General features: G+C 45.0%; 1 protein-coding gene and 2 long non-coding RNA genes across 7 annotated transcripts in view; 1 reads left to right on the plus strand and 2 right to left on the minus strand.

Annotated features, from left to right (window-relative positions):
- Positions 1 to 6,314, plus strand: part of LOC307225335 — a 422,891-nt gene extending 416,577 nt beyond the window's left edge. The window contains exon 3 of the long non-coding RNA XR_013842901.1: positions 6,149 to 6,314. This is a non-coding gene — a long non-coding RNA (uncharacterized lncRNA). The remainder of the gene's footprint in view (positions 1 to 6,148) is intronic.
- The window catches only part of LOC307225418, a 582,147-nt gene extending 570,845 nt beyond the window's left edge, over positions 1 to 11,302 (minus strand). Inside the window, exon 1 of the long non-coding RNA XR_013842991.1 lies at positions 11,207 to 11,302. This is a non-coding gene — a long non-coding RNA (uncharacterized lncRNA). The remainder of the gene's footprint in view (positions 1 to 11,206) is intronic.
- Positions 1 to 13,921, minus strand: part of SOX5 (SRY-box transcription factor 5) — a 775,029-nt gene that overhangs the window by 405,395 nt on the left and 355,713 nt on the right. The window lies entirely within an intron of this gene.

Here is a 13,921-nt window from a genome sequence, read left to right on the forward strand (position 1 = left end):
GTATGTGGGTCCTAGGCCGCAGGTGAACCATACTGCATGCAGTCCCCTGTTTTATTCAGCAGCAGCAACACTGTGTGGTGATCTGCCTCAGCCTCCTGGACTCTAACTAACCCACTCCTGTAGCTGCACCCTCCAGCAAAACCCTGTTGCTTCTGCTTGCATCTGTTTCTCCCCAGATCAAGGCAAACACACTGGCAGTGACTTATGATGTTATTTTAAGAGAAGTGAGGGTGCAGTAACTTTGGTAATCAGTGGCCCTTATTTGTATTCTTTTGGAATGCTAAATATAAACACTCTAATCCAGCATGGGGGCATATTTCCGCAGGCGATTCCCTAGCCCAGCCGAAAGAGGAATTGTGTGTGAAAATGGGTGCTATACATGGGGAGGGTGCTCACCTAATCCAGCTGAGTACGGCCGCATCCACACAGCTCTCTTAAGAAAAGCCTGTGATAGCACCATGCATCTGTCCTAGAGACTTGATAGCGTGGGCCTGGGTTCCCCCAAATTCCCCATCGAAACAACTAACCTCTGAAACAGCTGGTTCTTCAGCCAGGCTTACAGCTCCAGCCGCTGTTCATGGAGGGAACACAGGGGTTAAAGAGTCTGTTTCTGTTGGTTTATCTATTTTCTGAACTGTGATATTGGTATCTTATGTGGAGAGGGTTAATTGGCTCAAGGCAGCAGTGAGGCACACACCCCTATCAGGAGTGGCTCACCTGTGCTCCCCAGATGTGGCTGAACTCTAACTCCCATCAGTCCCAGCCAGCATGGCCAGTGGTCAGGAATTATGGCAACAGTCACCCAGAAACACCTGGAGGGCCACAGGTTAGCAACTCCTGTTTTTCACGATCCTTGCACTTTATTTATTTTAAATATTTTTATGGAATTTTTTTTTACATAAAATACAATGAGAATCAGACTAACCTACAAGAGTGATTTTTAAAAATCCCCCAAAAATATGAAGGTAGAGGGAAAGAGAGAGAGAGAGAAAGATAGAGAGAAATAACTGAAAGGCCCTTTATCGTTTTTACAGTTGTCAAAAAGTGGGATTTCCCCCACTCCCATGGCTACACAGTGACAGTTTCACATCATCAAATCAGCTCTTGAGAACCTGTTAAGTTCTTCTGAACCCGGTTTGCTTGTGAACATCTTAAAAGCGATCAGTTGCTGCTGATTTTTTTTTCTGGCTATTTTATTTCTGCACCTGAAGAAGTTTGCAAACTATGAAGCTTGTTGTTTTTTTTAAGTGTTTTTTAATTTAAAAAACCCCAAAAATAAATAGCTTGCAAACATTTTAATAAGAATCATATGAATGTCCTCAATATATTTATTTCAATTTACAATCAGTTATGATCTGCTTGTCAAACCTAAAGAGAGCAGAGTGATGAGCAATTAAAAGAGTAAAAGGGGGGAAAAATAAGATAGCAAATAGGAACTCAGGAAGCTGCCCTCTACTGAGTCAGCTCACTGGCCTGTCTAGCTTGGTTCATTTCCAGGACCAATTCAAAGTACTCACAAAGCTCTAATTGACTTGGGTCTCAAAAATCTGAAAGACTGCCTTCTTCCCTACAGACCCTCTCAGGTGCTGGGACCAGCAGAGGGGATCCTCTTGGAATAATCAAACAGAGATTTCCCTCCTTCCTTTTTTTGGGGGGGGGGGGAAAGAGATTTACAGCACTAGAAAGAACAGCATTCCTAACTGATGATGATCAATAGTATTGCTATGAAGGTCCCATGAAACGCTCTGTTGGGAAACAAGCGTTCTGCAAGTGGGACCTGTAACATAAGGCTGCGGTGCAGAGTGTTTCTGGGGCTTCTGCCAGCCTGCCCAATTCCAGAACACTCTATTACATTACCCCTTCCCACCCTGTTTTTTCCATCCTTTCCCCTAGAATAAATACTCAGGATTCTGTGCCCTCTAAGCATGCTCAGTCCTCACTGTGGTGTTATTGCAGGGGAGGGGTGTCCAACTGTGGCATCATCCACACACAAGGAGGAGGGAGGTTTTGGCTATATAAAGGATTTGTATGTGAGCCCAGTTAGGGATGCGGGTGGCAGTGTGGTCTAAACCACAGAGCCTAGGGCTTGCCGATCAGAAGGTTGGTGGTTCGAATCCCCGCAACGGGGTAAGCTCCCATTGTTTGGTCCTGCCCACCTGCTCCTGCCCACCTAGCAGTTAGAAAGCATATCAAAGTGCAAGTAGAGAAGAAGAAGAAGAGTTTGGATTTGATATCACGCTTTATCACTACCCGAAGGAGTCTCAAAGCGGCGAACATTCTCCTTTCCCTTCCTCCCCCACAACAAACACTCTGTGAGGTGAGTGAGGCTGAGAGACTTCAGAGAAGTGGGACTAGCCCAAGGTCACCCAGCAGCTGCATGTGGAGGAGTGGAGATGTGAACCCGGTTCACCAGATTATGAGTCTACCGCTCTTAACCACTACACCACACTGGCTCAGTAGATAAATAGAGATAAGTAGGTACCGCTCCGGCAGAAAGGTAAACGGCGTTTCTGTGCACTGCTCTGGTTTCACCAGAAGCGGCTTAGTCATGCTGGCCACATGACCCAGAAAAACTGTCAGCAGACAAACGCCAGCTCCCTCGGCCTATAGAACAAGATGAGTGCCGCAACCCCAGAATCGTCCGCAACTGGACCTAATGGTCAGGGGTACTTTTACCTCTTTATAAGCCCAGTTAACATTTTACACAGGTTTCATTTACGTCTTTTAAACTCAGCTACAGATATGCAACCCCCACCATCATGCCAAGTTTGTATCCTTTACAGGACTACAAGTAGGAAAAGTGAGAATGGGCTACATCTGATATATTTTCTCATTGGGATTTGTTGTGAGTAGCAAGGGCTCACTTTGGAAGCCTTGATACAGTTGGCTACAATACAGTTTAGATGGTATATTTAGGAACCTATTTTTTGTTCCAGGAAGTGGCATGCTGAGCTGTCATTTTCATTAATGGGAATTTAGTGCGTGTGTCAAGTTGAGATTTATTTTTTAAAAAAGTAATACAACTGATTTATACTTTGAAATATATAAATGCGAGGTGTTTATGCGGTGGGGAAGAAGCTGAATTGCAAAGAAACAAAACAAAAAAAAACAACAACCCAAAAAAACCCAGAAGTGGTAAAGAAAAGCATTATGCAATGTGTTGACTCTTAACAAAAAAATAGACTCAGTCATTTTTAAATCCCAGTCTTCACTGTAATTGGTAACTTAAACAATGCCAGTATATATATGTATACTAATTAGGGCTAAGCAGAAATTGCACACTGTTTCCCGGGAATGTTTTCAGCACTGCTAAACACACACACACACACACACACACACACACACACACACACCAGCAAAAATATCTCATTCAATCGTATTGTCCTTTCCTGCTTCATTTGCCATCCGTGATCCCACCCTGAAATCAATTCTGATTGTGTGCACAGGGTAGCACAGGGCTAGCCAAGGAGGTGCCCACCAGATGATAAAGGTAAAGGTAAAGGACCCCTGACAGTTAAGTCCAGTCGCGAACGACTCTGGGGTTGCAGCGCTCATCTTGCTTTACTGGCCAAGGGAGCCGGCGTTTGTCTGCAGACAGTTTTTCCGGGTCATGTGGCCAGCATGACTAAGCCACTTCTGGCGAAACCAGAGCAGCGCACGGAAATGCCGTTTACCTTCCCACCGGAGCAGTACCTACTTATCTACTTGCACTGGCATGCTTTCGAACTGCTAGGTTGGCAGGAGCTGGGACTGAGCAACAGGAGCCCCATCACGGGGTTTCAAACCGCCAACCTTCCAACCGGCAAGCCCTAGGCTCAGTGGTTTAGACCACAGTGCCACCAGATGGTTTTGGACTACAATTCTCATCAGCCCCAGCCAGTGTGATTAGCAGTCATGGACGATAGGAGTTGTAGTCCAACAACATCAGGAGCGCACCACACTAGATACCCCTTGCTGCAGCAATATCATCCAATTCACTGAGTGAGGGCTGGGAGGAATTATGCACATGTCTAACTTAGAAAGCATTGCTTGCCCATGCTCACTCAACTGACTGTTTGTCCTCAGTGATACCATCACACAGCCCAGTCAGATTGCCAGTGTGACGTGTTGTGACATCATTGAGTTCACCGTGTGCTTACAGATTAGTTGAGATGATTCATGTGACCAATTCAACAGGAAGAAAAAAAATGGCACCAAACCGTCATCAGGTGGGGGAGAAACAGCACAGAATAGAACTGAGAGGGGAAAGGTGAACGCTCCCACAATCAAAGTGTTCTTCAGGAAAATTTTCCACCTACTTTGAAACCGCTGTTTTTGGCCTGAAAGCTGAAACAAGTCTATTCAGTGCAACAGGAGATGCTATTTTGCAGATGATGAGCTTCTCTGAAAGTCCAAGAGTTGTACGATCCAGCCAAGCTTAGCACTTTCAGTAAATTCCATCCATTTCAGTTGGAGAGCATGGCAGGTGGTCCTTAAATTTTCCACTGAAATGAACAGTGGATTTAAATCTGCTAAACTTTGGTTGGATCCCACGTTTCGCAACTTGATCCTGAGTAGTAGCAGTAACACCGGTGCTCATATGGCTTGTTTAGGTATTGATGGGGAACAACTGCTCCCTCGAAATTAGAATCATTGTTTAACTGTCATTTTTTGCTCACTCTCCATGAAATCTAAAATGGCAGCAAAATGCTGACCCTTTGATAAATGGGAGCCAGTGTACACAGAGCGAGCACATAATTGTGCATTGTGTGGCAGAAAGAGAATGCCTGCTCTGGAAAGATTTGATTCATGGCACCTACATTCATAAAATTCTGTTAAGAGGAAGAGAGAAACCAATTGTTCTCCATGGAGACTGATGGTAAACCAGGAGGGAATGGGATCTTATTGCAGGAAGAAAGAAGAAGGTGAAAATACCAAGAGTTTTCACCAGCAGTTAGAATAACCACACAATGGTGAAAACAGAACCCAGGGAGGCTATACAGTGGTACCTCAGGTTAAGAACTTAATTTGTTCTGGAGGTCCATTCTTAACCTGAAACTGTTCTTAACCACTTTAGCTAATGGGGCCTCCTGCTGCCGCCACCGCGCCACTGCTGCGCGATTTTTGTTCTCATCCTGAAGCAAAGTTCTTAACCCGAGGTATTATTTCTGGGTTAGCGGAGGCTGTAACCTGAAGCATCTGTAACACGAGGTACTGGTGCCACTTTTTCCTGAACAAGGGGGGGGGGAGAGAGGCAGGTAAGGATGGATTGAATGTGACTGGTCCTACTTCTAAAGAGGGTCAATGTAGCCAATAGGATGTCCTCTGGATATTGCTGGAGTAGAATTCCCTTCATCCCTGATCATTAGCTATATGGGAGTTGAACAACACCTGTAAGGCACCAAATTGACTATCCCTGTAATCAGAGTATGGAACTTGGACCTAAGTTAACTCGGGTTCAAATCCCAGCTCAGCCACAAAGCAAACTTCCACCAGTCACTATCTCTGCCTTACCCAGTTCAGAAGGGTATGGTGAGGATAGTATGGATTCAAGTGACAAGAAAGGAGATTCCAACAAAACATCAGGAAGAACTTTCTGAAAGAGCTGGTTGACAGTGGAATGGACTCCCTCAGAAGGTGTTGGGGCTCTCCTTCCCTGGAGGTTTTAAAGCAGAGGTTGGATGGCCATCTGTCATGGGTGCTTTTGCTGAGATTCCTGCACTGAATTAGCATCTAACTTAGGGGTGAGGAAGCTGTTATACCCCCCAGGTGTTGCTGAACTACAGTTTCCATCATCCCTGACCTTTGGCCATGCTGTTTGGGGCTGATGGGAGCTGGAGTCAAACAATATCCAGAGTGCTACTAGTTCTGTGGGGGTGTTAGGGGTTTTGGGGTGGGCGGTACCTCTGGTCATGCTCCTTCAAGGGTAGTGTGTTCACACCTTTATTCCTCACCCTGCACTCAGCTCTCACCTGTGGCTCCTAGAAGCTGTCAGCATGAGACAGGGGTTGAACCACCCTGAGATCTCTGGATGAAGGGTTGTATGCAAACTTAAGAAATTAATCAACAAAATTCTGTGATTTTTCAGACTGACCCCATGTACACCACCATTAGAGGGACGCGGGTGGCATTGTGGGTTAAACCACAGAGCCTAGGACTTGCCGATCAGAAGGTCAGCGGTTCGAATCCCCACGACGAGGTGAGCTCCCGTTGCTCGGTCCCTGCTCCTGCCAACCTAGCAGTTCGAAAGCACATCAAAGTGCAAGTAGATAAATAGGTACCGCTACGGCGGGAAGGTAAACGGCGTTTCCGTGCGCTGCTCTGGTTCACCAGAAGCGGCTTAGCCATGCTGGGGACATGACACGGAAGCTGTACACCAGCTCCCTCGGCCAATAAAGCGAGATGAGTGCCGCAACCCCAGAGTCGGCCACAACTGGACCTGATGGTCAGGGGTCCCTTACACCACCATTAGCTCATTCATGTTTGCATTCCAGCATGCCTTGACGATGAATAATATATACTAATAGTAATCTCAGTACTCCAGGCATTGACCCCTATGTAGGCAAAGCAACACCACGCATATGCATGATATATCAGTGTGCTTAGGGAAATCCTAAGGTTTAAAGAAGGACAGAAATTAACCACCACCCAGAAGCTCGGTAAAGGCTATGTGTGCCCAATAACAATGGAACTGACCACACGTGGGAAGGGAAAAGGTGTGGAATGGTTTGTGCTGTTTTGAATTCATTCATTCATTGTGTTTTTTCTTATTATTATTTTATGCCATTTTATTTCTCATTTTTAAAGAATGCTTTAAGCCTCCCTGAGTGTTGCAAATGCATTGGAAGGTGGTAGTATATAGGTTCTCCAAATGAATCAGTAAATCCTACCCACTGCATAGCACTGGCTCTGATAAAAAGGAGGCTTGCCTGTTGCTTTTTTTAGTGCAGCTTGCCCAATTCACTGCAGAACAGAGTTCCTCTTCCCTGTTGCACCTGCTGCAAAGGGAGATGCCACTTTTGGCAAAATCCTTCCTCTGGGAAGAATTAAAAGCAAAGGATCCTTGTCCACAGAAATCTCTTTGCCAATAACCCCCTGCGGAAATCTAAATGGCACCCCTGCTAATTGTGCTACTGAACATTTCCTGTGTACAAACTAGTTTTTTCCCCCCACCTTCCCCTGCAAACTACCACACAGATTAAAGAAGCAAGAGAAAATGAAAAAGAAAATTGGGAAATAAACAAATGTTCTTTGTGTTCAGTGTTTTTGGACTCCACTGATTTTTATAAATAATAACAATAAAAATCAACACATATCCCTACAAAATCAGGTTCTCCAAGTTCTTGACACACCCTAGCATCAAGCACATTGGAATGGTGGGAGGCAGAGCCAGGATAGGTCGCTGCAAATGAAGGGGTAGCCTTATGTAAACAAAGGAATGGGAATACGCAAATATAAGCATGCTTTATTCACGGTGCCTCTCATTAAACTATGTGGGGCAAAACAAACAGGTTGCAATCTGGGACACAGCTGAGAAAAAACTAAATTCCCTCTTCTCCTCAAATGCCAATACAGAGGGTTTAGCCTTCACTGTTTTGGTGTTCTTAACCCAGGATCACAGAATAATGAAATTGTAGAGTTGGAAGACACCATGAGGATCATCTAGACCAGCGGTTCTCAACCTGTGAGTCCCCAGATGTTGTTGGACTACAACTCCCATCATCCCTGAGCTCTGGCCTTGCTAGCTAGGGATGATGGGAGCTGTAGTCCAACAACATCTGGGGACCCACGGGTTGAGAACCGCTGATCTAGACCAATCCCCTGCAATACAGGAATCTTTTGCCCAGTGTGGGGCTCAAATGCAAGACCCTGAGATTAAGAGTCTTATGCTCTACCAACTGAGCTATCCCTCATGAAATGAGTGGCTGCCATTAGGTCCTATGGGGAAAGCAAAGCACTGCATTTGGGAACCACCACAAGAGTGCTCCTCACCCAATAGGGCAGGGGTAGAGAACCAGGTGTTGGAGGACTACAATTCCCATGCTAGCTGAGGTTGAAGGAATTAAGACTCCAACATACAGGGACAAAGAAATTCAGGCCTATGGGCGAGATGTAGCTTTTTAGCCTTATTTACCTGACCCTTGGGACACTCTTTGGGGCACACCCTCTCTTCACATAACCTTCTTACCAGCTTGGCTGTAGACCCTCCTTGAATGCTTTGGCCTGGCTGTTGTTCAATTGGGATAATGCCTCTTACCTGATTGTATGAAGAAGGATGTGTCTCTGTATGCAGAACCCTGTGATCTTTACATGGCTGAAATGCAACCTACCATACAAAGGAAAGAGTCACATCCATTGCCCTACCCACTTCTTTTTCCCTTTGGCCCTGCCCGCCACTCACACATGCCCCGCAGGAAATCAGCAATGAAGGAATGTGGCTGAAAAAACATTTCCCACAACTGCCATGGGGTGTAAAAACAGTGTCTCCAGAGGGAGGGTTAGGGAAGTGCAGCCGGTTCGGGTGCAACTGGGTGCAGAGCCTCGGGGTGCTGTGGAGGGTGTCACAACTATGAAATAGACTGGAAGCCAAGAGTTGTTGGGACACCAAATGTTGGTGTCACACGGGACACCGCTGAAATTTGGGACCTCAAGGTCTGTCACTGGAGTCTCTGTGTGCTCACTGCACAGATATGCTCAATGTACACATCAAAGAGTTCTGACACGATAAATGCCCTCCTGTTGTCGTTCCCCGCCTCATCCATTTTAATTATGGACACTGCATTATGCCTTGTATAATTGAAAACATATGAGCTCTGCTGGGTCAGGCAAAGCTCTCCCTAATCCAGAATCCTGTTTCTAGCAGCGGCTAACAGATCCTTCCAGGAAACCCACATTTAGAACATTACAACGACAGCATCTCCCAGTGTTGCCCTTCCCTCCAGTGACGCATGGAGGTTCCATTTAGATACCCTATATACAAGGCCTGGGGAACGTTGTTTTGCAGCCTGGGGACTGCATTCCCTTCAGGCACCCTTCCAAAGGCCAGATGCCAGGTTCAAGGCTCCTGCCTTGAGCTACGAAACCTTGAACAACTCGGGACCAGGATACCTTACAGCAGCGGTTCTCAAACTTTTTTCTTCAGGGCCACACTTTCAGAATAAAAAAAATGCTTGTGCCACACCAAATTTTTTATTGATAAGAAATGCATTGCTGTTGTTGTTGTTTAGTCGTTTAGTCGTGTCCGACTCTTCATGACCCCATGGACCAGAGCATGCCAGGCACTCCTGTCTTCCACTGCCTCCCACAGTTTGGTCAGACTCATGTTGGTAGCTTCAAGAACACTGTCCAACCATCTCATCCTCTCTCGTCCCCTTCTCCTTGTGCCCTCCATCTTTCCCAACATCAGGGTCTTTTCCAGGGAGTCTTCTCTTCTCATGAGGTGGCCAAAGTATTGGAGCCTCAACTTCAGGATGTGTCATTCCAGTGAGCACTCAGTGCTGATTTCCTTCACAATGGATAGGTTTGATCTTCTTGCAGTCCATGGGACTCTCAAGAGTCTCCTCCAGCACCATAATTCAAAAGCAAAGAAATGCATTGGAAAACAAAAAAACTCCTAGCAGTGCTTGATTTATAACAGAGAACACAACCATTTTATAATTTGATCATGGGACATCCAGAAAGTATAAAACAATACAGGCATCCTTGCTACTGACTTCAAGGCATCTCTTGGAATCTTTTTCATGCCAACGGGTCTTTGCAGATGTTCAAATTGATTAACACATTACTGTAATGATTACTTCCGTTGTTTTCAGTGGCATTCTATATTTTATAGTTGTACACCTCTATTTTATGATGTGGCGATATTGAACTACTTTCACAAAGTTAATTAATGTTGAAGGTAGGTGGGGCTAGAGGTGGGCAGAGCAACAAATATAATTTTTCAAAAAAATATGTACAGTAAGCTATTTTCTACATGCACTCACACATCCCTCCTTATCTTCCAGGCATTGGCAGAGTTCAATGAGAGCTGTGGCCTAGGAAGAGTTCTGAGGGCCAGGTGGAGGATGAATGTGGCCCTCCAAATCACTCTAAGGCTGAGGCTCCCTACCCCAGTGATTATGTTAATAGCAACACTCAATTTCACGAGTGTAACTTGTTACGTGGACAAACAGAATCATCCACACCCACACCTCAGCAGGCTGGGAGGTGCACCAAGGTTTGCAGAACGACACAAAAATCTGTAGGGGGGACACACTTGGAGAGGGGAACCCCCAAAGAGCTGGACAGGATAGGATGGAGTGACTTGAAATCTGAACAGGAGCACTCTGCACTGCAGCATTTTGTTGCAGTCCCCCCTTTGCTATATCTAATAACTGTTGAAAGACCTTACAAGGAAGGATAATTGATCAGAAGGCTAATTTACCCCTTGAGAACTCCTGGCTGAAGTTGCCTGGATGTTCTCAATGAATTTGGGCCCATTCATGCTGAAGTCCTCCAACTTCACTGACTGACTGAGGACTGACTTTGGTGTAAGTGGATTGAAGACTGCGAGCTTTGTCATGTTAAATTTATGTTGTGTGTCTTTAAGCAGTAAATTACTTGGGCAGATGGAAAACCTGGAGGAACTCACTCAGTTTTGACAACTCCTCCTCTTAGTCTTTTGGCTTTTGTTTTTTTGGCTCTTTTTAGTTACACGGAGAATATTTATATCGGTGCCTGTATTCTGCCTCAGGGGGAGAACTCTTCGGAGCATGTGAAATGTAAGAAAAATAAAAATGGTGTTTGGATGCTGGATATTTATGAAGGTAATCCACAGCTTTACCAAAGTGTTGCTCCTTCAAAAGATGACCTCGCTCACAGAATCTGGCTAGAGGAAAGAGAACGGGGCTGCTTCTTAAGACATGGCAAGGTGTCATGTCATATTTCAGTAAGGGGCAACTCACAGGGCAAGGGGGCAGAGATCTCCAGCAATGTTTAAAGGTACATTCTGAGATAGATTCAAAACTAAATTGAGTGTGCGCACACACACAAAAGCCATGCTATGATCGTTTGTTATGGCAGTGCATGGTTTAACTAGGGCACTTGCTCCCACAGTAGAGAGTGAAGGCCATTGACTTGGGTGGCTTTAAAAGAAGATTGGACAAACTCAACTAGGGCCAGGGCCTTTTCAGTACTGGCCCTGACTTGGTGGAAGGCTCTGTCACAAGAGACTAGGGCCCTGCAGGACTTGACATCTTTCCGCAGGGCCTGCAAGACAGAGCTGTTCTGCCTGGCCTTTGGTTTGGACTCAGTCTGACCCTTATGTTTCCCTCCCCTTATGGTCTTGATTCATCGGCTATTTTTAAAATGAGGCTGCATTTTAAATTGCATTTAAACCTGTATTTTAAATTGGTTCCCCCCCCCCCTCTTTTTGAGGCATCTAATCATAAGCCTGCATTTTTATTGAGGCTTGATCAGGGCCTGTATTTTAAAATGAGCTTAAAGATTTTCAAATGTTCATGCCAGGCAGAAGACCAGCTGCCTAAGAACCTTGGCAAGATGTTTATTCTCCTGGATAAGGGGGCCCCCTGATTTATAGCAGAAAACAATTCTCAAAGTCGTAAAAAGGGAATTACAGGCTGACAGCCAAGGTTACACTGACCCTACATATTACAGAAGATAAAAAAAGAGATAAACATAATTAAGAGTGGGTAAATAGTAAAATAAAACCATGTGCCTCCCATTAAACTTGAGCCATATTTTCCTAAGGTTCAAAGGTCAAGAGCAATGGAAAAGCATCTAGCTGGCAGAAAGGAAGAGAGTATTTTGGGAAGTCTTTTTCTAAAGTTGTTTCTTTCTTAAACTGAGATCCTTTTAAGATTTCTTTTCCTTTTAAAAGGTTATTTATGTTATGTATTAAATATATTGGCTTAAATGTAATTATGCAAAGGAATTAGAAGCTAAGAAATGTTAAATCCTTATGCATATAGTTGGAAGAGATCACAGGGGCCATCAGCCACCAGCCCAGCCCCCCTGCCAAGCAGGAAACATCATTAGAGCATTTGTCAAGCTTTTGTTTAGAGACCTCCAAAGGAAGGAGATCTTTCAATGATGATCCTTGACATCTGTTTAAGATAAAAATTTAAGATTAACCATCTGTTTTGGAGGGCAATAGGGCGAGGTGAGCTGGTAATTAAGGTTCCTTGTTGAGACACATGTAAGATATATTACTACTTATTTGTCATTTATAGATAGAAGAATATATAGCTTTTTGTTTCCCATAAAAGGGCATGAGGAAATGGGTGTATCTTTTGTGATTGGTTCTAGCAAACAGCCAATAGGAATTTCAACCAGGCTGATTGGACAGAGGCAGCCACAGGAGGAGCAAGGGGGCTGGATTAAGGAAATATAAGTGCTGGCCAGAATGGCAAGAGGCCAGGCCAGAGCTTGGTAACCATATACCACTGTGCCTCATATTTATTTGTCTGACAAATAAATTATTATTTTAATTTCTCTATTGCTGCATTGAATATTTCATTCCAGCTAAGCGTTAACCACAAGCAGGGTGCTACATTTTCCCCCTATTATATTTTTACTGTGATTTTATTGGTGTTAGCCGCCCTGAGCCCGGCTCTGGCCAGGGAGGGCAGAGTATAAATAACATTTATTATTATTATTATTATTATTATTATTGAGAGGACTATCGATGGCTACTGGCCAAGATGACTGTGCTTTGCCTCCATAGTCAGAGGCTTCTGAATACCATTATGGGAAACCAGAGATGGGGAGAGCGCTCTTGGGCTCAGATCTCGCTTGTGCGTTTCCCGTAGACATCTGGTTAACCACAGTGAGAACAGGATTCTAGACTGGATGGGCCATTGGCCTGAGCCGGCAGAGTCTTCTTAAGTTTTTGTGGTTACTTAAAAAAAAAAACACTTCCCAATAATCCTCAGATTTTCAGGGGCTTTCACTCACGTTTGCTTGAACATGAGTAGAATCCTCGTTCAAGGATAAAGCATAGTCTCTGGACATGGGAAGGTTTCCGTGCAAGTAAACTCCCCCATGAAAAGTTTCACCATTCAAGGCAGGAAAGGTTGGGGGCTGGGTGATGCAGAAAGAAAAAACTGGTGGAGGAGGCAGGGCTAAGCATGCTCCTAACCCCAATCCCCAGTTTTACATCTCCCACATTCAGGAGAATGCTGACTTTCACTGGCCAGTCATACATATGTTCCTGACAGTTAATAAGAACATTTGTCGTTGTTTAGTCATTTAGTCGTGTCCGACTCTTCATGACCCCATGGACCAGATCACGGCAGGCACTTCTGTCTTCCACTGCCTTCCGCAGTTTGGTCAAACTCATGCTGGTAGCTTCGAGAACACTATCCAACCATCTCATCTTCTGTCGTCCCCTTCTCCTTGTGCCCTCCATCTTTCCCAACATCAGGGTCTTTTCCAGGGAGTCTTCTCTTCTCATGAGGTGGCCAAAGCATTGGAGCCTCAGCTTCAGGATCTGTCCTTCCAGTGAGCACTCAGGGCTGATTTCCTTCAGAATGGAGAGGTTTGATCTTCTTGCAGTCCATGGGACTCTCAAGAGTCTCCTCCAGCACCATAATTCAAAAGCATCAAGTCTTCGGCGATCAGCCTTCTTAATAAGAACATAGGAAGAGCTAGTTGGATCATGTCAATGGCTCATCTAAGCAAAGCATCCTGTACTCACAGGGACCAGTCTGTGGGAAACTCGCAAGCAGGACCTCAAGCAGAAGAACACCTTGTGTGGTTTCCAGCAACTGCTATTCAGAAACATTACTGCCTCTTACCATGGAGCATAGTGATCATGGCTTGTAGCCATTGATAGCCTTATCCAACCTGAATTTGTCCCATCCTCTTTTAAAGCTATCCACACTGGTGTCTCCTGTCTCAGTGAGTTCCACAGTTTACAGCTATGTGCTGCGTGAGGCAGAAA

The sequence above is a fragment of the Podarcis cretensis genome, assembly GCF_951804945.1.
Source record: "Podarcis cretensis genome assembly, chromosome: 10".
NCBI lineage: Eukaryota > Metazoa > Chordata > Lepidosauria > Squamata > Lacertidae > Podarcis > Podarcis cretensis.